Below are 25,501 nucleotides of genomic sequence, written 5' to 3'. Positions count from 1 at the left end.
AGAAGCACTCTGACTGGCCATACATTTTTCGCTGTAAATCTTATGGATTCTCATAAAAGGAGGCCCATCCTGAGTTCTCACTAGGGTGAGAATCTAGTAGTCCTTAGCTTTTTAAAAAACAGTAGCCATGGCTGTTTGTTCTTTATTCCCCTGCTTTAAATTCTGACCATGTTTTCTCTATCAGGGCTAATGAAAGAAAAGTGATTAACTGAAAGAACGTGTGAACAAGTGAATAGATTTGTTTTGAAGTTCAAGAATGCACACATGATTTGGCTACTCCCCTGAAATTTATCTAAATTTATCAGACTTTTATCCAGAGATAAAAAATGTTGTTACATGTCCACAATCTTCCAACAGTTACAGCAATCCTCTTGTATTCCCCACCCCTCACAGCGGACGTCTGGTCTCTTGCCTTAACATTTCTTTTCAAGGTGCAAAAACGTCCAACATCATCATGCCTGCAAGCACACATCTTTCAACGGTGTTGTGATTTCCATCTAACTTCAGCACCAGCAGAAAGTGAGCATTGTGCATGCAGCTCCAGTTATATGACAAAATTCAGAAAGCTACTGATGCAAGGCCTGTTCCATTTGTAGTGTATGTACATTTCAATACTCTTGTCTCACCATTACAAGATGATGAAAAAGTGTATGTCTATTTTAGTGCATGACATTGACTAACTTTACCATGGGAATCACGCACTGAGCTCAGGGCTGGCCGCCAGCATCTTCTGGCTTCTACTCCCAGATCTGTCACTGATATGACAGAATGACACCAGACTGGTAACAAAACTCCTCTGCCCCATTTTCCCCAGCATTAAGTTCCTTATTTCTTACAACTGTTTAGAGAATTAATTACATCTATGCAAGGGAAGAAGAGAATTATATAACAGCTATTTCTTTCTAGTAGGAAGAAATGAAGAAAAGTGTCTCAAACATTCTTAACTCCAAGACAACCTTGGTACAAAATGTTAAAACTTCTAAAGTACTACTAGGATTAAGCCTCAGCTAGTATGCTTGTGTTATGTTACACTTCTGCAAAACAGTGGGTGTCATTTAAAGTGCTTTCTGAATGTCAAGGTACAGCAAATATATACACTTTGTAGTAGGCTATGGAACAAGGGCTCTCACTTGTGGTTAATGGCTCCAGTCACTGGACTGCAAGGCAAAGGAAAGTGAAGTCTTCACAAGGATACTAAAAGATTTATAAAATCACGTCGGAAAGAAAGGAAAAACATTCAGAATCTCTCCATGGAGAAAAAGAAGGCAGAAAATAATAATAATAATAATAATAAAATAAAAATAAGCAGAAGCAGCAAGTTCAGTGGTTATCAGAACTAAAATGATTTTTTTATTCTCTGCTTTGAAAAACCCTCAAACACAACAACTATTCCTCAGAATGAAACCTCTTTGATTTTAATGTTTCCCAGTGTCTTTCTTAAGTGTTTTGTTTTAAATGATGAAGTCTTAATAAATAGTGGACATATAATAAGCTTCTGTGGGATTTGGACTTTATCCCACAAGTGAGAGGAAGACCTCATAACTCAAAGAGTGATGAAGCCGCAAGAGAGTTATGAAGGTTTTTCCGCACTAGTGGGATTAATTCCATATTCCACAGATGCCCATTATATAGAGGTTCTCTGTTTATACTGCAAGGAGGTAAAAAGTTTTTTTTTTATTAGATTAAAATGTCAGGGTTGAATATAAATGTCTTAGTCAGAAGAGTAAAGAACAGCTGCTTTGTGGTGTCACAAAACATCCTGAAAACAGTGGCTGAGTTAGTGGAGAGACATGCACTGAAAATATTTTGTGTGTAGCAAGTAAGCATCACTACTGATGACTTGCTCCCTGTAACAGTAGTCTCACTTTCTGCTACAGGGAAAGAAACCCTTATCTATTGAAGAGGATTGTTGAATTCATTTTCTTAATCACTTTCAGCATTCAAGACATACAACCCATTTCTCCAGAGCTTTGCTTCTTCATGACAGTGAAGCAGGCCCCCCAACACACTGATGCCACTGACAAAGGAATAGGAGGACTTACGACAAAATAAGCTGTCCCACTTAGAAACAAAAATAACCTCCAATCCAGCCCCCTGCAGCCCTATATGATCACCAAAATTCAGCTATCCATGTCCTGCCATTAAGACTGTATTTCCATATGAAGCCAAGACACATTTGCTCAGCAAAACCCCAAACATTTCTTGCTCTTATGTCAGGCTATTGCTTTCCTGGTTTATGCCATCATCTATGTCTGGCAAGTCTCCTCTCTGCCCCAGTGTCTTTCAAGACTGGGTATCACCCCCAGTGTAAGATAAAAACAAGCTCATAGATGTACATATTCTGTGTTCATGGAGGTATTTGCCTTTTTAATGAAGGATTGCTTGTCTTCAGAACAGGAAGGGTCCCAAACAAAAACTTTAAAAATTGATTTGGGTTTTGATCTTAAGACCATAAACTCTCCTTAAGAGATCAAGTTCTCTGCAGTACTAAGTTGCAAATTAAAGCTAAAATCATAAACTATTATTGAATAATCCTCTGTACTTATCATGACTTTAGATGGGACATTTTGGTTTACACGGAGCATAAGCATTCAAAGAATTTTTCTGACTTTATATATATTTGTAGACGTACATTGCAATGTATAAGACATGCAGCAACAGATCTCTTTTTTTCTTTCATCATGGAGCAAATTGTCTGGGAACACTGCATTGTTCTGCCTAGCTTTTACATACCTGGGGAAAGCTTTCCTTATTGCTTAAACCCATGCTTATGGGTTCAACCGAAACTTGCAGCTTGAAATATCCAAATAAGTTCAGGCCATGCCTGAATTTCAAAAACAAGAGCAGTTATTTGAGGATGAGGTCCTGCCATAACCACAGAGCACAGACCTGCAATGAAGACTGGAGTATCAAAATGCTGCCATCTGGCATGGGGCAGCAGAAATCTAGATCATCCTGCTCGTTAGTGTTGATAGCGCCCGGCAGCTGTGAGAACACACCCTTCTTTAATTCTCCATCTGATGCTCCTTTCAGAGGAACAGCAGGCACCTCTGCCTGCTGAGGTGTCCAAGCTGTGGTCTGATTCCTGTTGCTCCATGGAGAACTGGTTAGCCACACAGAGCTGGCTCCTTCCCTGTGCCCAGATGTGGAAAATACAGAAGAGCTGAAAGGGAGTAAATAAAGGCAAGAGAACAAGTTGGTGGTGGGATTAATGTTTTTCAAAAGGGAACATGTTTCTGCATAGCACCCATTTTACCAACATTATGCAAAAACAAAATTATTGCCATGTCCACAATTGTGATCCATATGACAGCCTTTGTGAAGGGTGCTGTCTCATTAAGAACAGTCTGGAAACTCCTGTGCTATGCTGAGACCTGCAATATCCATGACAAGAAACCTGAAATATATATGGCCCCTCCTGTGATGCTAGCTGAGGTAGCAGCTCTGTCTAGATGTGCCTTAACCACAAGCATGTAAATCTGAGCTTCTGCTTGGGGTATGATGCAAGTTAAAGATCCATTTAAAGGCCCTTTCACCCTCTGCTGCTGATGGATTCGTATTCTGAGGTCAAGTATTTTTAAATATCTATTTTTAGTACTTTAGCATACCTGCTTCCTACTTAAAATAGCTAAGGAAGTATTTTGGGCACAAAAACACAAACACTCACATCTTTAATGAATTTCTGGAGCAATCCCCTCATCAAAATAAATAAATAAATAAATAATCTGAATCACAGCAGTGTAGAAAGGTAATAAGAGTTCAAGCAACTTACCAGTTTCTTACAAAATACTATCTATGTCAGAAAGAAAGGAAAAACTAGCAGAATTTGAAGGTGAGAGAAAGAAGGGAGAGAAAGAGAAGCTCAAATAGCTCATGGACATTAGCATATCCATTCAACCTCTCTCTAAACATGCTACTTATTCTTTTAAGTTGTTTTTTCTTTCTCAGGAAAGCTACCAATGAGGTTAGACTGAGAGAACATCCTTAAAAAATACAGCAGTAACATAGAGAAAACATATAAAGAATCAAATCTGAAATTAGAAAGCGGATTGTGTGCATTATGGATTTGTACCAAGAGTATTTTATAAATCACTTTCTAGAAGTACAGTCTAGACCCAGTTTCTTCTGGCATACATCTTTTATGTGAGGGTAGTTCCACAGACATCCATATGGAGTTGTTCCTTATTTATACTAAATCTGCACAAGTTTCTACTGTTTCTACTGTTTCTACAAGTTTCTACTGTTTCTACTAATATTTTTGCTTTTTTCCTACTGGGAGGAGACGGGAAGTGGAAATTCAGTTTCAAAAGGAAGAGTTCACCACAATGAACTCATGCCTTCCTAAAACGGAAAGATTTCTACACCTAACTCATCCTGATCCCATCCATTTTATTCCACACAGAGTCACACCATTTGCTATCTACACTGGGAGTAAGTGATCTAGATGTCTGGTTCATCAGGTTAGCCATGATGCATGCAAGGCCTTGAAAAGAGCCAGCAGCATATCCTCAGGGGATAAGAAATAAAGATTAGGAAGGCATGCCACTTTTTCTTAAAGAATTCAGGAAGGATCTTCTTATTTCCAGCAAGATGTTGTTCTTATGCCATCTAAAACACTCCTGTTGGTGTTGGACAGAAAAAAAAAAAAAAAATGCACCTCTTTTCTAAAGCCTCCTTCACGTGAATGGTGCTTTGCCTCCACAGGGAAGCAGGGAGGAGGCTGTGGGAAGATGACATTCTGTATGCTGCAGTATCCCCCCTTGATGGATGGATACCTCCACTGGGGGTATGACTTCAATTCTTTTCCTGAAACATGAATCAAACAAGGCCACAAACAAATATATTTCCCTGTCAAACATTTCACTTCCTGGAGACAGTTAAGAGCTAATGTGACATACTGTGTATGGTTTATTTTTGCTTTTGGGCCAGCGAATTGCTGTGCTGCTTTCCAGGCCCTTAAATTCAGTTTGTGTTTGCTGAAAGAAGTATTGCAGACACACTGGCTGTGAGTCCAGTATGTATTTCTAGCACACTGACTGATCGTAAGCTTTCAGCTGAGGAACTGAAAGATCCGTAAACCAAATTCAGTCTTGAGACGTGTTTTCGTCTTTGCTTAAGACTTTGAAGGAGCAGACTGTGGAGTTTCTTTCATGTCATCATACTTGCTCACCATCCTGTCTGTCTCTTAACAAAACTTACAACTGATATAACTGTCTGGCTTGTGCATTCAGAAAAGAGACCCAGAGAACACTATTCTTCTGCCTTTTTGTTGTTCCCTGGCCAAAAGAATTCCAAACCTGTACAAGTGGAGGCCTCAGAATAATTTATCTTCCTTATTGTGGAGGTAAGAAAACTAAGGCATAAAGCAACAGGATGTATGGCTCACAATGACAATGGGTAGACAGTAGACTGTGCTCTACAGACAACTGATGGGACATAAATGTTCTTTCAATAAAGTAAATGAAATCCAGATTTCATCAAATTAATTTCATCTTAAGTCTCTATCTGCTTCAGAAGGGGACAACTGAATACCACAAAGCCACCAAAGATTTTCCTGCTTTTTAGGACAACACAGAGATTACCACCAAGCTGGTAACAGTTTAAAGCAGCTTTTATTCTATCAGCACAGGTTCTTTCTCTAACCACCCATGGAAACAACACAGCACAGCAGCCTAACCACAATGAAAGAGTTGTGACTTTCAAGCACTTTATCAGTGTTACCTGAACATTGTAATGAGCAAAAGTGTGTCCTCAGTCCATAAGAAGGAAGTGGGACTTGTCAGCAGTTGCAAACCATTGCAAAATAACCCCCCAAAAATGTCTCCTCAGTACTACATCTGAATGCCATTCTGCTCCTACAAAATAGAAGAACTCCATGAGATCTGGGCATCACCATGTATCTTGTGGAGACATCTCTGATACACTGTTAAAATAATATAATGATTTTCTTTTCTTCAATGTTAATTTTACAAGCCTTGATCAGGTAAGCATCATCTGACTGCAATACTGCAAGTGTTTTAGAAAGTGGGAAATGATGGCAGTAAACCCTCTCCTCATTGCCTCACCTGCACTCATGTCAGCAGCACTTCATGAAGAAGCCACAGAGATGGGTTCAGGTTGTCTCTAAACGTTGTGTGAAGCAACCTCATCTCTGAAGAAAGTCTGGGATCATTTTAGGCCATGCTGCTAGCAAGCCAGTACTAGAGAGATATTTGTATTAATGTGACATTAATTATCCTCTCTTTGAGTAGATGTTACCTCCTCTTTTCAGTTCTGTGGTACTAATGTATATCAAAATACCAGAACACACAATTTTGCAGTGTAGAGGTGCTATGGCGCTATAATAGAGTCTGCAACATAGAGTTCAAGGTTAAAGGAAAAATCGAGTACTCCACTTTTCTGTGGCATCCACACATTGACACCAAAGACCAGTGTAAAGTGGTAAAAATCATTTGATCTGGCCTTAGTTCTTGAGCAGCATCTCCAACTAGAAAATGCTTGCACTCGGGTTAAGCACATTTCCTTCTACCTATAGATATATGTGTACAATTTGTGTCTTTAGTTACTTTAGTTAAAAAAAATAAAATAAATAAAAAGTCATATATAAATTAACATCATGCAAAACCAACTGAAGTAAAAGCTCCATAAAAGGCAGTAAAAATATAAATATAAGTTCTTATACCAGCACTGAGATGGTTCAGTGTCACTGAAAATCTTCAAGAACTCTGAAATTGTTCCTCTCGCCTTCATTCAACAGTCTGAAAGCATAACTAGTTCAGACACACTGTAGGAAGGGAAATCTCTTCCTGGAATTGGTAATGGCAATATAAATTTTCCAGCAAAGGCCAACATGCTTCAGACTTCACCTGGGGAGGAGAAGAAGAAGCAACTTGGCCCCTACAGCGGCACAGCCATTGACATCTTTATAAAGACTGCATAAGTTGCCAGTAACGGTAGCAGTGACCTTTGTGATGTGGAAAATATATATAATATATAAAAATAAAATAAATAAAATAAATAAATCTCACTGCTGGTGTTTTCTCCTATCCACTGGCATAGAGAGACAGAGAAATGTCTTAGGTAATTGGGAATAAGAAACTGTTTGGCTACCTTGCTTCTTTGTGTTAAACTATTTTTCTCTCCCCACTTCACTTAGTGTTTCCACTACCATGTGTTGTTTTAACATATATGTCTCTAGGTGTTCAGCTGCCTTCAGCTGGTAGCCATCTAGTTTGAGGAAAAAATAAGCTAGCATATATTATTCTGAATCAATGTTTTTACTGTCATAATACTAATGTTGACTTCCTTGTTGTTTTTGGTTGTAGTACCACAGACAGTTCTAGAAAAATCTCTCTATTGCCTGAAATTACATAGTTCAGTCCATTTCAAAGTGCTTCTTAAAACTTATCCTTACTTCAGATTTCTCACTTTAGTTCCATAGCTTTAACTATTTCCTTCTCTCTCAGGGACCATGATCATTAACATATTTTACTTCAGTTATATTGCAGAAGTGGTTGTAAATGTCACCACCAAAGCTACATTTTGCTAGTTGTATTAAACGTGGCTGCTGTCCCTTCCCTAACGGACATCATAACCAAGAAGATAAGAATCAAGACCATACAGATCTCTGAATTAACCACAAATCTTCAATATTAGGCCTGTACTAGGCCTGTTCAAAATATATAAACCAAAAGCTGAAGGAAACAGTGGTAAAATCACACAAGCAGGCATTTTTTACAATTATGAATATTCTGGTATTGTCACCTAAACTGCTGGAACAAATAGAGGAGAGAAAATAATTATTTTGTGTGATATATCCAAATAACTTACAGCTAAAATTATTTTAAAGACGCATTTCAATTAGCACTTGTCTAAAGATTATTATTGATCTTAAACATTTTTTGGACTGATGCAGGTTCTACATTTTATAATTCTTAGCCAGCCAGGACAGTATTATAATTTTCCCAGCAGAAGTAGCTATATCTTCAGTTCTAACACACAAATAACATATCTGGATGGCTTGTATGAACATAGTAAATTGATAAACACATAAATGCACAAACCTTTAATGCCTTCATATAAGATTGTTCGATAATGGCATTATTAATTTAATCCTAAACTCCAACTTCCAGGTGAATATATCTCAAAGAAATTATTTTAGCAGTGTCTACTGCAATATTAATGTGTTATTTACAAAGTACCAGGCAAAAATAATTTGTTGGCATACCTAATTTATGATTCAGTAACTATGGATGTAAGAGCAGCAATGGGAAGTTCAGAAAGCATAGAAGGTATAAATAGTGCCAGTAACAAGCCAGTGCTCCTGACATCTCTACAACAGAATGAGGAAGTACACATAAAATTAAATTAACCTCTTAGTGTTTTCATGAGCAGAAAATAATTTAATTAAGGAAGTCAAGATTCCCTTCCAGTTCCTTCTTCCAATAAATATGTTCAGACTTTGATCTTTGACCTTTATTCGTAAAATTAATTCTACATCATATTTCTGCATATAGCTCTCCAAGGAGAATCAAGTTTACACTTTCCTCCCAATCCAAACCGTAACAGCGCTTAATTAGGTGATAATTTATGTAGTACTTAGCATGAACTTTTGACACTTGCTAAAGTAGGCAGCACGAGTGTACGTATGTTATCACCTGACTACATCAAGCAACAGAACCTATGCACCGGTCAGGTATCTTGGGCTTTATAAGGTATCAAGTAACATTTATAACCCTGTTGTACCTAAATTTCTAATACGTTAGACCTGTCTCTAGTGTATATTAATATATATGTCTGTGTGCACTTAAAGCACTGATTGTAAGGACTTCAATACAATGAGCAAATAAGGGAAACAGATGTTAAGAGAATGGGCAATGAGGCTGTCTGAAACTTTGTCACTCCACTAAGTTTTATGGAAAGCGTACAGCTGACAAACATTTCATTTTTGCCCACCCAATATGATTAAAAACATGGAACTGAGCTCTGTTTCTACCAAAGTTAAACTTAATTATAACCATATTAATCTGACCTGTTAATAAAAGTATAATGACCATTTTTACACAGAGCATACAAAGATTTTTGCCCTACTCTATAGAACAACTTTTTGATGGAGCTGTTGTCTTTACTAAATGATTAGATGATTTTGACCAAAGTTAATTCATTCTGCTGTGGGCAGTTGAAGCCTGTTTCTCAAATTGCTCAAGATTTGGTAAGAGAATAGACATCACTTCACTAATTGCCTTTAACGTAGTAAGCAGCATGATATTATTATATATCCCTAGTTTGGAAACAAAGATGTTGAGTTACCTTAAACATGTCTAGACAGAGAAAATTTGTGCCTCCATTTTGTTGTATTCTAACAAATCTGTCTTACTGTTATGGATGATGGAAACAGTACTAAGTCATGAATGTGTTTTCAGTCATTCTGTCACCTAGACTACAATGAACATTATATTTATCCAGATTCATGCAGCAAGTTTATGATAGAAGTCAAATCTTCTGATTGCCAGGGTAGAGATGTCTCTAGATCATCAGGAAAGCAAGAAATGCAAGCATGTAAGATACCATCACAAAGTAAATATTTCTAAAATCCTCTAAAATCCTATTTTCTATTTATATTCTCTACTTCTCTGTATTAGATTAGTGATTTCTCATCCACTTCTGTGAAAATAAAATTGGCTCTTACAGAACCTGTTCAGCATATTATACAAGCATTTTTCATTGAGTCAATGAAATGAACAAATGTTGAATATATATATTCTACTTTGCTTTACATTTGTTTATCATGTTTCTTACATCAGTTGTAATATTCTTATTTACATTTACTAATTCCATTCACAGTTATAGTTCTGATGAAGAAAATGTCAACAGGGATCTTTCCATTCATGTTAATAAACACAGTGTTAAGAGGTCAAAACCCAACAGCATCTTTTTTAATCATATCAAATTCTCTTATATACCATACCACAGTCTACTTGACGAGTTACGTTTAAGGTGACTAAGCTCCTCATGAATAAGACAAGGCTTTTGTCAACACCTGCTAACACTCCTGGAAGGACCAACATTGTTTTAATAGGGCATTGAGTAAGCACTCTAGTTAAACAGATAAAAAAAAAAAAAAAAATCTACAGTGTATTTCAGGCTTTCCCAATAAGAAAACTCCTTATGAGAAAAGTAGAAACGCTACAATCCTCTGCCATGTTTATTACAAATTCCAGAAATTTCCTTATGACAGCAAGGAAACAACATATCTATTCTATTTCCTGAATTGTACCAAAATGTTTATAATGTGAGTACCAGTATGTTGATATTGCTCCTTTTACAGATACACATGCCTCTATATAAAGCTATTGTCATCATCAAAAAATATGAAATATAGTGAGAATAAATTAAACCAAGACATTTAGAGAGTTCAATTAATGTGAAGGCATTTTTTCTACATAGCTTGAAGTGTCATTAAACCAACAGCATTCCTTCTCAAAGAATATTAAATATACGGAAGGCCTAAATACCACCCGTAAGTAATATAGAGTCAATCACTCCATTTTATATGAAAAAATGTAGTATAATTTTTTTAAGCAGACCTTGCTAGCCATCTATTTACAGCTAAGTTTCTACTTTTCCCTGTAGTGTTTTAAATCATATTATACTCCAGCATCTGTATTTTTGGTAGCTTAAAACAAAACTGAGTCCAAAAGAAAATTAGGTTCGCTTAATGCAAATTGGAAGGCTGCACAAAAGTATTTGAGTAGAGAAATATTTACCAAGATATCTGTTAGTTAAGCAATAACTGAGTTCATCAGACATTTTTAAAAGAGCAAGAAACATTTGCCACAAGTGAAATATTTCGTAAGTCACCAGTTTTTGAAGAAAACTATTAAGTACAGAAATGAAAGTTGTTTCTGCATGGACTTTGTTCATTTTCTTTTCACGAACAAAAGGAGAAAGGAGCAGAAAGAACAGAAGATAAGCTTGAATGTGAAGAGGCCTTGACTAATGAACACTTGACACCGATGCTGAAATTTCTGCAACTTTACATCTGCTCCAGATTGTTCCTAGCAGGGTCTGGTTCTTCAGCACCTAGCAGCTACCACAGTCTTTCACAGCTGTACAGAATGACACCATTCTGCTCTGACAGAAAAACAAACCCTTGTTCTGCAAGCCTGAGTAATTTTGAAAGATGAAGGGCATTAGTTAATTAGTTCCAAGTGGTGTCCTTGGGCAAGCCATTAACCCCTCCCTGTATTCTCTTCTTTACAACTCACAGTATTATTGAAAAGACTAACAACTTAGAGTTGTAGCACACCACTAAGTCTCTGCCAAGCCTGAGAACTGAAATGTCACCTTCAAGCTCAATTTGCTTTGCCCAGTTTGGTTACTGGCCAAAAGGCCAAGAGGGAATGCAGCTAGGCAGTGCAGACATCTTCCAGCCATTTTAAAGTCTTATTCTTGCAGCTGCTTCTAATTTATTTTTTTTAGGGTACCTGTGAATGGAGAAGACAGTTCTTTTTCACTATCAGAGATACCAGCATTTCTTCTTCATGCATTCAAGAGCACTTGGGATTATTCCTGGGTTTAGACACAGTCTGAACCTCAGACTGGATCCCACCATAAAGGACAGTTACTGGGAAGAGCAGTGAGAAGCAGTGGTACTTTATCCACAGTTAGCATATGAACACAGAGCGTATCATTCCAGCAGACTCAATTCAAAGTAAAATGTTTGGGCTTCTACACTGCAGAACTTTATGCATGGCCAGGGAAAACACAGAACAACAACTTTCCACAGTGTTTAGCTGCTTTGCTTGTGCTTCCATGATACAGAAGCCAAACATACAGTAATTTTAACTGAATCAAATCCAAGACTTGTCTAAGTATACCCACTGAAAATGAAACCGACCTTGGGGAGAAAGAAGAAATGGCAGGGCAATGAAAACATCTTATGCCTTAAGGAAAAGGATAGGGGAAGTTGCAGCAACTCAGGCCTGCTCTCAAAATAATAACTAGGGCTATTATTTAACGAACAGAAAAGACCTTTCTCCTTGCACAGTAACTCTTTGGTGCAAGCAAGCACAGGCAAGGTAGCTGAATAAGTATTCTGAGAGCAAACAGGAGCAAGTATTCAGGAGAATGCTTGTAGGACAGGAAGTAAAAGAAAGAGATTCTCCTCCTCCTCCTGAAATCGAAAGGGCAATTAAGTGTAGGCAACTGAAGGAGAAAAAACAGTGCATGTCAGTGGAGAAGAAACTGAAGAAGGTCTAGCAATAGAAGGAATATATGAATTGATGATACCAATTGCTTCACTTTAGCTTCTAAAATTATGCTTGTTGTCCTACAGATATCATCTATATAAAAAACATTAAATTATATTAAGGACCTAGCGTTAAAATGTCACTCAAGCCTGCCTGTGCCTTCCTAAACTTAATAAAAATAAAAATAAATAAATAAATAGCTACAAGGCAACACGTAGAAGACATGTATTTTCCATTTGTCTAACAAGTGGACAGACCATATTACTCACCCAAAGCATCACCTCCCATGAGTTATATGTCCCTCTAATTCACTTTTTTTCTTTTCTGCTTTTAGTGAGAAAGTGTAATCACTGCTTAAAGGTGCTGGACACATTCTTTTTTTTTAATCTCCTTTGTCAGCACCTCTTGCTCTTTGCCACTTTCTCTTGCAGAAGATTCACGTTGTTTTCAGTTCTCTTCTTCTGTCCCCTCTGGCTTACTCATATTTGAGAAGAGGTGTGGAGGAAACATTCCCCATACGACCTCATTTACACAGTCTGGCTGGAAGGGGGCAGGAGTGTATGCCATAAGCTGCTGCACTGTTCGCATGTCCTGATGCTCATTAGGATGGAAGTGTCTGGTCCCACCATGATGTACCACAGCAGCTGAGCTCAGCTGTAAATAAAGGTAGATAAAGACCTGCTGCAGAACTCTGAATACCTGAACAAATACAAACACACCTGACAAGTTTTGTTTTAGTGATTAAGTTTTCCTTATGCATTTTCTCCTAATTATATTATTTTACAGCACACCAAATAGTAATTCTACATGACATTTTTATCACCTGCTTGACATTTCAAATGAAACATTTTATTGCATTTGATGTTATTTAAACACTTACCGAGTACTCTTCAGTCCTAAAATTTTCAATGTTTTCTAGCTATATTAAACAAATATTTAAGAAACAGTTGGAGTATGTGCTGTTTTTTTCCATTTCTAAGTGTTTAATCTGTAATAAACATGCAGTACATTGGAAATACATTTCATATATATAGCCCTTTATGCATTAAGTGTTAAGAATATATTTTTGCATTGCCATAGTTGAGTTTGTCACATTTTCCATTACAAACTTAATTTCAGGGATTTATAACTTCTCCATAAAATGTGCCCTTCAGGAGGAAACTTGACATTTAATTCCCCAGCTGAAAAGAGGAGGGTGTTTTTGTTTTGTTTTTTTTTTTCCTTTTAAAAAATATATATAATTATTTAGCAAACATTTTGAGCATTCAGAAATAGAGTGATGAAAAAGTCTCAGCAGCTTGGATTCCTCAACTTAGAATGCAAAGAAGACTTATTTTAAAAAGAAAAAAACTGAACTGGTAACTAAACCCAACATTTTTTAAATTCTAAACAAAAAGAAAAGCTTTCATATAGCAACCATTGCTAATTAGAGTTTTAAGAGGCTTTTGGCTCCACTGCAAATCAGAATAAATAGTTCCTGATCCAGACCTCAAGTTTGTGTAATGTAGTGTACCCTCATTGTCTAGATCACTACTGATTTCAGCAGAGTCAAACGTGCTCACCCAGGCCAGTAAAACCTTTTTGATCTTATAGAATTAGAGCTAACAGCCTGATTTATGATTTAATATTATTTAAATTATTCTTCATATATCTTTTTGATACTCTAGAATTCATGACAAAAATGTATACCAAAAGCACACTGCTTGCCACTATTTCTATTCCTAAAGGGAAGGAAAATATCGTAGGAGACAAATCATACAGGATAAAAGCATAGCTGAAATAAAAAGCTAAATCAGTTTTGAAAATTATAGGACTAAGCAATTAAACTAATATTTATGAATAACAAATACATTTTCCATGAAACAGGAATTATTTGTGAATGAGTCAAATATGAGAAATCAAAATTTATTACAGTTTTTCAGCCCCATGTATGACTATTGCTGTTTTCACAAAAATGAAATAACCTTATGTTCAAATTCTCACATACCAACTGCCAGCAGTTTTCCTCATCTACGGTACTTTCCAGATTAATCTACCTCTACATTGCCAAATTTTGATTTTTATTTCAAGTCACCCAACAAATATATTCAAAGGTTTTTTTTTGTTTTATTTTGTTTTGTTTTGTTTTTCCTGAGCAATTCTTTTCAAACATAATATTATGATTCTCAACTTCCTTTAAAAAAATGTGACTTAAAATGCCTTGATTTGAGCCTTTAAAAGACAAAACAAGTTTTATATTCATTATATCAAAAAATCCCTAAGCTCATGACATTCCAGACTTGACTGATGATTTGCAAATGCTTTCAGACTAGAAAATGCTTTTCATCCTGTATTATGTGTTCCTCAGATTCACAGATTCCTGTTTGACTGCTATATCCACCAACTACTCAGTCATTGATCTTTTCTCCACAAAGTTCAATATTTTCAGGTTTATATTTCAAATTAAATTCCTTTAATTTTACTTTACAACTTTACTCTTTTTTGGTTGGTTGGTTGGTTGGCTGGTTTTGGATTTGGGTTTTTATACCTATTTTCCAGCTCTTAGAATGGCTCCCAGCATGTATGGTTGCTCCACCTCACATCAATTAGTAGGTAGTAATGGTGATTTTCATCTCTGTCATGCTTTGTCCTCTGATGCTAGGCACACCTTTGAATAGAAAGAGACCATGTTCTTCTGGGAGATATTCTTTTAATCACTTTGTGTCATCTTTTCTGTCTCTGGTAGGCCATGTTATATGGTTAGCAAAAGATAGTTTTCAAAAAATAAAAATAAAAAATATGTTTAGACTATTTTTTATTCCATACCAAACAGCTTTTGTATCCTAGTAGAATTATGCTGTTCCATTAATCCTGCCTTCATTTTCATATTACAAAGATATGGTTCATATGTGATCAGAGCTAGAAGATCTGTTTTGCTCATACAGACAAGTCCATTTTTTTCTGGCTTGTCTGGCTTGTATTTTTTTGTTTCTCATTGTATTACATAGCTCACCCTGTTTTCATTCAGATTTTTTTTCTGATTAATAAACTTTCAGCCTCTAGCTATGGACAATTGCTTACTAATTTACTAACACAATACAGATTATAAAACATGCACTAAGAAAATGACAAACCTTCTAATAAGCCAATAATTGTCCATAATTTAATTTGATGCTGTTGCAGATAATCCTTAGATGGGATGCTGAATTCATTTTGAGACCTGACATACATGAAGGGGTACGTTAGAATAGCTCCAGCCTACCAATTACAGATCAGAAGTCCTTAATTTCCAGATTTTCCATGCTATATTTTATCATAGGCCATGATTTCACTTGTAACCAAAAATAACAGGTGTACAGCACTCTTCATTTAAAACATAACTTCTGAGAGCTGCCAAAGTTGCAGTTCAAACTAGCTGTGCTGTTGATAAACAGTAGCTGATTTTATAATTTTGAAAACACTTTAGGGAAACAACTGTGTAGAAATAGACAGAGCATCATACACCGGAAATGCCTAAAAGTGCATATCTGACTCATGCACAGAAATACCAAAGCAAATACTGCCACGCCACTTGTAGACAATCTCTGTCCCTAACAAATTCAGAACAACAAAAAAAATAATGTTTTTTTGTTTACTCACTCAAAGATCTAGTTTACTAGATTTTCCTTCCTAAGAGAATTATTTGGACTACTTAAAGAATGATAACTAGGCACTTCTATGGTGGGTTTAAATCCTTATCCAGCTCTCACTTTCTGGGCTATACTGCTATCAAAATAAATATATGAAAAGTGGGAAATAGCAGTAAGTTTCTATCCAGGTTTTCTAAACATCTGAAAGACGTACCTATGTGCAAGTAATGAAAGAGGGCCACTGCTTGACCATACCTCTCTAAGCTATAACAGTCCTGATCACATGTGAGTCTCTTTAAAGTCATCTACAAAAAAAAAAAAAAAAAAAAAAAAAAAAAAAAAAAAAGATATTTTCGGTACCGAGTCTGGATCTGCTTGAGAGTAGCAGATTCAAGCTGCTTTCTCTAGGTGTTCAGTCTTATCACACTGTCAGCTCATCCTGATAGCTCATCCTTGGCATGGTATTGGGATCTACCAGATGCTGCTCAGGAACAGTTCAGGAGATAGCACAAATCAGAGTTTATTCTCAGTGAAACTCTCCCCTTTTCAAAGGCAGAAGGAGTAATTTTAGCCTACGGCATTTTCAATCCTCCTTCCCTGCACACACAAACTTTGAAACCAGAAGCATAAGTTGAGACTTTGGTTTTTTAGCATCAAAATACCACATCCCAAATCAACACCTTGTGCAAAACCAGAAAAGAAATAACTAAATTAAAAATAAAATAAAAATCAACAACAATGGAACCACATTGGTTTCCACCACTGAAAAATAAATAAATAAATAAATAAAAGAATCTGCAACATCATCTTACATAACCAGGGTGGTGAGAAAACACTTACTACATCACACATACAAGAGGTATGCTTACTATGTCACACATGCAAGAGGTATGAATTCTTTAAAACACGACATGAGCACACTTTTACATCTTCAAGTGATTCATTTAATAAAATCCAAACAATAAATTGTTAACTTTGATCTACCACTAATTCTTTATAAACAGAGATTTAGCTTTGGATGTGAGAAGATAATTCAGCCTCATTCTCAACATAAAAACAGTTGACTTTTCAAGGCTAGTGATACAAATATTTCTCCTTCTCTCTTTGTTTCTTTCTTCCCAGCACTGATATATCTATAGCAGTTATGAAGAATACAATTAAGGCAAGTATAAATGAAATGAGAAGGGAATGTAAAACTTTTTGAAATAAAAATATTTCTAAGTTCACTGGGAAAAGCATGAATTCAAGTTTTGTTTCTATTCAAAGTACTAAAAGAACTTGTGGACATACAGTTGGATGTGAACTCTAATAAATGACACTCTTAACTACACTATTTATCTTCTTTAATTTTCCATTTAGTGAACAAGTGATTCATTTTTCCCTTCAGAGAGCTACAGATTACTGAATTCACAGCTAAAAACAAAACAAGACAAAACAAAACAAAAACTACCAGGGTTTTTCTACTCTAAAAATTTTGGTAAAAAGTTTTACCAAAATAAAGTGCTATTGGGTATTGGGTCCTTCTCTAATTTTTAGTCATGTAAATTCCTGGTGACTCAAGAGGAAGTTTGCCTGTATGATGGCTGGAGGGAAAGAGAGGGAGGACCTCTCCTTTTGACTGCAGAAATGTTGGTCTTGCACATTTTTCTCCAAAAATGTAATGTGCAATACATTTATTTATATTAGTAACCAAGAAGCAATATTTATGTTGGAAGACACTGGGTTTCATTACTGTTCACCCACAGCCCCAGGCTGAGCCCAGAGGGAATGTAGTTGCAGAGCATTCAGTACTTCCCCATGGAGCCAGAAGTGATGCCACAGCATGGAGGTGATAGAGTAACCACTCTGCATACCCATAATCACCATGTCAGGCAAGCTTTATACCAGGACATTAGATAGAAACCTGGGTGTTCCTTCAGGTTACAGCTCCTTGAGCAAAAATGGTTCTGAAGGCATTTGGTATGGGAAGGAACCATCATTTTTGTCCCTCCTTCCCTGCCTTATATCCTTGTAGCCTCTAGCTCTATAATTTTCTAGACAGTAAAAGTTATGTTTTTTCTGAAGCTGAATTTTGTTATAAAACATATTAGTACAATACTGACAATCTCAAACATTTAAAGACAACAACTCAGATCCCAAAAGTTATGAGATTGGCTTGCACTTCAGATTTAAAACAAAAGTGACTCTTGTTGTGTTATTCTTAGTCTGCAATATGGTCGTGTTTTAAGCTTCTGTCTGCAGCCATGAAAGCAGACACTCAACCAATAATTAAGGCATTGTTTTATTACTACTTTTTTTTTGAATGAAATGACCTATTTATGTAATACTTAATTTTAGAAGCCCAGGAATTAGCAATATTAGATGTCAAAAAACTAGCCATAAAATCACCAGATTTGGCAATGTTAGTATTTATGGTTAGATTCTAAAAATCCTGGCATCCACGAATTGACACTGATTTCAAATTTGTGCTGAGATTGCACAAACTACAAAGATGCAATACTATGCTTCTGTTTCTTGGTGATATGAAAAGAGTTAATAGCACTGGATATTCCAGAAATGACAGCCAATCACACCATTTACTCTTTGAAATTATCCAAAACCACATATCAAGTCATTTTTCTGTCATAAATCTAAGTGGTTTCAACTGCAAGTGCCACAGCTGCCTTATGCCAAAAATACCCTTGTTATTTGGATTCTAGATTGATCATTCAGATCCAAACAAAATCTCAGAAAAACATTTTCTTCAGACTTGATAATCTTGTGACTTGTAGGAGAATGCTGGTGTTCAGGACCATACACTCAGAAAAGACCGTGTTATTCATTTCTGTTCTACAATCAAAATCCTAAACTGAAAATCTAGATTTGGCCACAAATCTAATATATAATTGTTATATTACATACACAAATTATTGCTCTTCCACTGAAGCAATAATTACAGAGAAATATTTCATGATTCAGATCCTATCTTGAGTGAGGATGACTAGAATCACTCTGTTGCTATGTCTGAGAAGTCTTATTTCCAGTCCCAGAGCATTCCCGTAAGAGAGTAGAAGACTGCCCAGATGTGAGCAAACTTATTTTCAAAGTTGGGTAAGCGCTAGAGAATGCCAGCTGTAGTGATTTTTGTATCCTTGTTGATAGGAGCAACATGGACTGTAGGACTTCATTATTATAAGTACATGATTCATAGTAACATTACTGTTGTGTGTGCACCCAATCTCCACTTGAGCTTATGTTGTGTCAGGTGAAATTTTATTTGAAATTTATTATATACTGCTATAAAAAAAAAAAAAAAAAAAAAAAAAAAAAACCTGAGGTGTTTTATTGTGAAAGTAGGAAATTATCATATGAAATAGCCATTTGACATCTGTAACACTTTCCATGGATGGGACAGCTGGTAAAGATGTGAGAAACACCCATAGAGACCAAAGAAGCAACTCTTGGTGACGGCTGGATCTTATACACATTCATAGTTCATATTAAGAGGTCATCATCCATTAAGTCAGGCAGGTATAATAAGTGGGTAAGAAGCATGCTATTTGTGGCTATTAAATAGATCCAGAAGAGGGATGAGGTTCACGAGGGCTCTAAAAGGCAATGGCACCTGTCCTCTTCTAGTCTCATCTGTTATGTCACTCACCACCCCACTCACCCTTGTCCCCAGCACAGTTCTAGTAATTCCTTCAGTTCAAACATTCTCAACACTTCTCCTCTGATACTGCCAATGCGATACTACTATTCTCTTCCTCTGTCCTCTGGTTTCATGTCTTAGCCTGCCAATTTCCCTCTGTCCATTTCTCAGTCTGTATTTGTGGTACCAGGGTTGCTTCATCCTCTACTTCTCCAACCCCTTAAATTAGGTCTCCCCCTATCACACATAACCAGAAGCAGCCTGTGTTTCTCCCACCAGCTGTCCAGACACCCTCTTCATGCTGGAGATACTAGAAAAGGAAGAAATGAAAAAACAAGACAGAGTTTCAGACGACAATTCCTGAATATGTAGCTCACCACAATCACCACCTTCCACTGTCAGCAACACCCTTCTCTGCCTTCTCTCTCCACCATAGAGAGGGTAGATCCTACCGGCACCTGTACAACTACATTTATTCAGTACAAGAGCAAATGAAATCTCCAAACTTCTCTGTTTCAATGTACTTCATCTTACTATACTTAAAAGCCAATATGATTATTTAACATTTTATTTTAAATTGGATTTTGATATTTTGATCTAACACTAGGCTTAGGGCCTTTCCAGTCAAGTAATTATCACGAGAACATTCCCCACTTTAAGTCTTTGTAGCTATAGCCTTATTCCTTGCTCTGAAAAATTACTTTTGGATCAGAATCTAGACAATCTTTTTTGATTATTTATCTAAAACTAAAAGCAGGAAATGATTCATTAGATTTCTGCCAATATTGGAGTGTTGCCACTTTTAGCTCAGGAAGAGTAGGCTTCCTTTGGCAGCTTTTGCTTGCGTGATGATGAATGAAGTTCTATGTTTAGTGCTAGCTAAAATTTTATAGAGTCTAAAAAAGCAATCTAAACATGTTATAGGGAGTGGACAAGTTTTTTTAGATAACTATACCATAAGTTTTCATGCTATGTCACAGCAATACCTTCAATATATACATAGACTCTTTCAAAAAAAAAAAAAAAAACTTAATACTTGAAAATGCATTATTTGTCATAATAAGCACATAATTCCCCCAAAGTGAATATGCACTCACAGTTACATTACATACAGGAAAACATAAATGTCCTTCCTTGTCTTAATGATATACTACCCAAATTACATGCAGTGATTTGTCATTGAAAAGCATGGACCACCATGGAATGGGCAGTAAAACAACACAATAAAACCTACTGTAGAGCTAATCAGCAACTACTACATTCTGATGAACAGAAAAGTCTTAGAACTCTTGACAGAATAAGTATTTGTCTTTTTTGTAGTTCAATCAAGATCATAACTGGGAGGGAATTGTGTAGAAACAATGCATTTATATATGATGAAAACATTCAAGTACATATTCAAAAGTAATATTTAATTTTACATAAATTAGTCTTACGTTGTGTCTTACACTGATGACCTTTATTATTCAGGCAAACTTATTTTCAAGGTTTGAAAGTAAAAGTTGTAATGACTTACAAAAAAATAAATAACAATAATTCAAAATTTAAAATAGCGTGAGATAAAAAATGTACAAGGGGAGTGACATTCATTCTATAACTACATCTCACTGATGTTAATCTCAAATAGGAAACTTTCTGGGGGAAAAGATAATGATGACAGATGCCTATTGATATCCATAGCCTACTTTCTTTAAAATGGACTGTGGTGAATGGTGGAACCCTTTGGTTACTCAACAGATTCAAAAAAATTGTCATAGTCCATAAGATACCTCAAAGACACTTCATACCAAATATATCTCAGAGACACTCAATTTGAGGTTTTGTTGTTCTGATCTCTTTTAAAGTAGCTCCAGCAGCATTTGCAAGTTACTCCTGGAATTAATAGCTACTGTTAAGATCAACTTTGAGCTGAGGTTCTGGAGTTCATTACAAAAAAAAAAAAAAAAAAAAAAAAAAAAAAAAAAAGGATCTTAGTGGAATTTGCTAGGAGCAGTAAAAATATGTCTGTTGGGGATGAATATGGGAAAATGGAAGAGTTCAGCCTGGGCCAAATGCAAGGACTATAAGATCCAGTACACAATTTTCAAACGCATTAAGCAAAAATAAGCAGATAGCGGATCATTTTCACTATCATTCCATTTAAAATCTAATTCTGCTCTGCAACAGTCAGAAATTGAGAAACTCAAATGATTTAACTTCCCATTCAAAATTTGCATCATCTACCATTCGGTTTCCTTACAATCCATATAATTTTTCAATATCTTCTTAAAATCTTGTCTACATGGTAGGAAGAACTACAATGATATGGAAAACAGTAGATGAGGTATCTTGATCCATATTTTTCAGACAATGAGATCTCATTTCCACAGTTGGATTTTAGAGGCTTAACTGTATATGAATAATGGTTTGGGGGCTTAAAAAGTGATTATAACAATTAAAAATATAGAGGACTGGGTTTTAAATATGGGGATAGTTATCCTAGCAGGACACCTTAACATTTAATCATTATTTCTTGTTTAGCTTAATTCATGTTTTAGATTTAGGGTTTAATGCAGAACTCTCCAATAAGAGAACTCTCCACACAAGCTTCTCATGTGTCAAAAAGTGATATGTAAAAGGGTAAAAATATAATTTTAAAGAAAGCCTTTGGAATTTACCTTTATGACCCTCAGTCTTTCAGCTACCCCGCCTTCCATCCCCAAATGAAGAATTCTCTGCTGCTGCATAGATAACATTTTATAAGTGAACCAGTCCAAAAGGCTTTGTCCCATTTCCCACTATGCACACTTTCCCACTATGCACTCCCACAGTCCACATGGAATTCCCCTCCATTCTGTTGCGGAAAGTCAGAAATGCTCACCTCTCTGGTATGCACACTGAAAAAGTCATGGAAAGTTTATCAGAACTGCAGGTGGACTTCTGCACATTCCTCACTGATGGAAAAACACAAACAAAATGAATGCAAGGAAATCAGTTGCTCCCTGAAGACTCTGCTTTTGTCTCACCTCTTAACTCCTTTCTCCTCTCTGGCTGCCAGTCACTATGAGATTTCTCCTTCCTAACCTGAATTGCCACAAAAGTCTTAATGGTCCATCCCTCCACATTTCTTGCATTCTCATTCCAGGTTCCCAACAGCACTTTTCTTCCGCTATGTGGTGTGCATGTGTTGTTAAATCTGCTCTCAAGGGAAAAGTCCCTCATATCCCTGTTCCCATCAGAGAGCTGATATCCTCATCTTATGGCACTGATATCCTTCATCTTATGGTACAGTGCTCAAGTATGGTCCCATGAATGGAGTTGTCTCAGATTGGCTCCACCTTAGTCTAAGTAAATGGTGGGTTATCGCCCAGGTTGCATACAAGCTTTGGAGTTCAAACCCTCCATTTTCTCCTCTAAACTCTCTCTGAGCACAACAGGACATTCTGTTTCCTTGCAGCCTCAGATTTGCTCATTCAAGGAATTCCCTCACCCATTCTCACTTCTTTCCCCTAGCTGCTCATCTCCACTGGGAGTATGTGACAGAACCATTTATTTCTCAAGACAAACTGGAAGAAAAGAAGCATTTTCTTATCTGTCTTCCTCTTATATCACTCTCTGAGGACATAAGAGACTAAACATACCACAGCTGCAAGACAAGCCTCGAGAAAAACCTTTAATATTTTTCCTTAAAAATAGTTCTTCAAACTAATATTTAATTATAATATATATGTATATGCCAAAATCCTAAGTAGAAGGCTAAGTGACTGTTGCTGTGCACAAAACAAAGCAATAAAGAAAGAAAAAAAAAAAAAAAAAAAAAAAAAAAAAAAAAAAAAAAAAAAAAAAAGGAGGCATCACCCTCCTTCCAGCATCTCAGCTGGTCATATCAGCCAGTGATATTAATCACATCTAACAGTCACTTTTATTGACGGTAAAGTGCAAAGAAAATACTTTGAAAACTCTGGAACAAATACTGAAAAACTGCACAGAAGTACTTTAGATCGTAGATTAATGAAAATTAATCTTGAACATTAGATAAGTAGATTAGCTATTGCTTTTCAGTGATAGACTAATATGAAGGACTAAATATGCTGTGAGAGCATGAGATGTCTTAGGTGACAGATATTCTGTGCTCAGTAGATCAAACAATTATAGATAAAACATGAGGAAATAAAAAGATTTTGGGGTCCTTCAGCTATACTTTCAGTGAGTATAAAATATTTTCCTGAACAAAGACTTTAGAAGTGAATAGAAAAAAAATGGCAAGTTTCACACAACTTACCAGAAACCTCATTGAGATGCATAGCATTTTGAGAAGCAGCTTCATTCTAAAATAAGCAGTTATATAAAGATCTTAAAAAGAAATAGAGAAAGAGTTTTCACACCGATGGCCTTGTCTGAGATTGCATCATGTCTCAGTTTCTACAAATGCTGTCTACAGCCTTGGTTTCTGTCGTGTCTACTTGGAGATACATTTCTGTTCTGTATCAATAACATGCCATGTGTGTTTGAACCTGTGAAGATTTTCTTCTTACTTCCATATTTACTGTCAAAGCACTGAACCAAAGAAACCACATTTCAGAGAAAATGTTTTCTTTGCTGATGGATGTAGCACATCAAAACAGTTTTCTCAGTTTTAACAAAAGCACAGGAAAAAGGTTAACAGACTGTAATAGACTATTTGAACATCCATAACCAATCCACTCAGGAATATATTGCATGACCTATAGGCGCAAATTGAGTCTACAATACACCATCCATACACTGAAGCTACCTCTATAGAAGCAAATTCAAGTGTAATATTTAGGTACAAAATACAAGAATAACAATGAGACAAGGCCTGCTATTCTTTTTTGCCATGTACACATATCATCGTAACTTCCATAGGAACTAGGAAGGTATGCAAAGCAGACTGCTGATTTCTGGATTTCTTGTTTCCTATTAGTTTGTTAATGTCTACATTTCCATCAGTGTGTTGAAAGCATAGTATAATGGGATAAAGAAACAGATTGTGCAACGTGTAAAAACTATCTGGGGAGGACAGTGGCTATGGCATCATATTCTTCTGCAAGCAGCAGATGTTTCAGTAATGTGAAAAATAATTGCTCTAGTTGAGATCAGAGGGTATCCATTTATTGGCCTCATTAAAAATAGACTCTCTACATGTGTCTCTTTAATGTGTCTCTTTATATTTGTAACAAGTTCTTCAAGGAATGAGACTGCAACCTGTTTCATGAGCTTAATGCCATTATACTCACATCCTGGTATATATGTACTGAAGTTTCACTGATGAACTAAGACTAGGAAAAAAACAGGATCAAGGGATCAAGGAAAAAAAAAAATGTATAACTTGAAAGAAATAAACATTCCCTGCATAACCACACTTTACTGGATGTGATCAGTCCCCTTATGTTTTACTCAGAGGTTTCCAAATTTTTCAAAGTATAAAAATCTCTTTATTCTTTCCTTTTAGTTTCTGATTTTTTTATTATTATTATTTTTTGACCAAAAAAGCACTCATACCATGGAGGGCAGCAAGGTAATGTAGGATCAAACAACTCTTTGCTTTGATTGAGTAAATTCACTAAAACTAATTAACACATCCCAGGTTTATTCAAAACTGTTCCTCTATCTGAAGCCCTAAAATGGATGATATGCATTCCCAGTGAGAATACTACTTGCAGAAGAGAGTTGCTTTTACTCTCTTTTAAACTTTTTTCCTCTCCAGTAGACAGAGGAATCTCATATTTCTCCACTAATTCGTTGTAGAATTCTTTATTATAAATTATTTATTTTGTGCCTTTCTTATATACAAACTAAAGTGTTTTCTCATAAATGGGATTTTTACAGATTTATTTTTACAAGCTTTATCCAGAAAAAATATTACTGACTGTTGGCACAGCAGTAGTCTTTGTCATGATTCAGCATCCCATTGGGCTAAGGTTTATTCCAGAACAGAAGAAAAATACCACCCCAAACACAAAATAAACTTCTTATTTTCTTAAAAAAGAAAAAAAAAAAAAAAAAAAAAA

This window comes from Oxyura jamaicensis, chromosome 4, assembly GCF_011077185.1.
Source record: "Oxyura jamaicensis isolate SHBP4307 breed ruddy duck chromosome 4, BPBGC_Ojam_1.0, whole genome shotgun sequence".
NCBI lineage: Eukaryota > Metazoa > Chordata > Aves > Anseriformes > Anatidae > Oxyura > Oxyura jamaicensis.
This window is presented reverse-complemented; position numbering follows the sequence as displayed.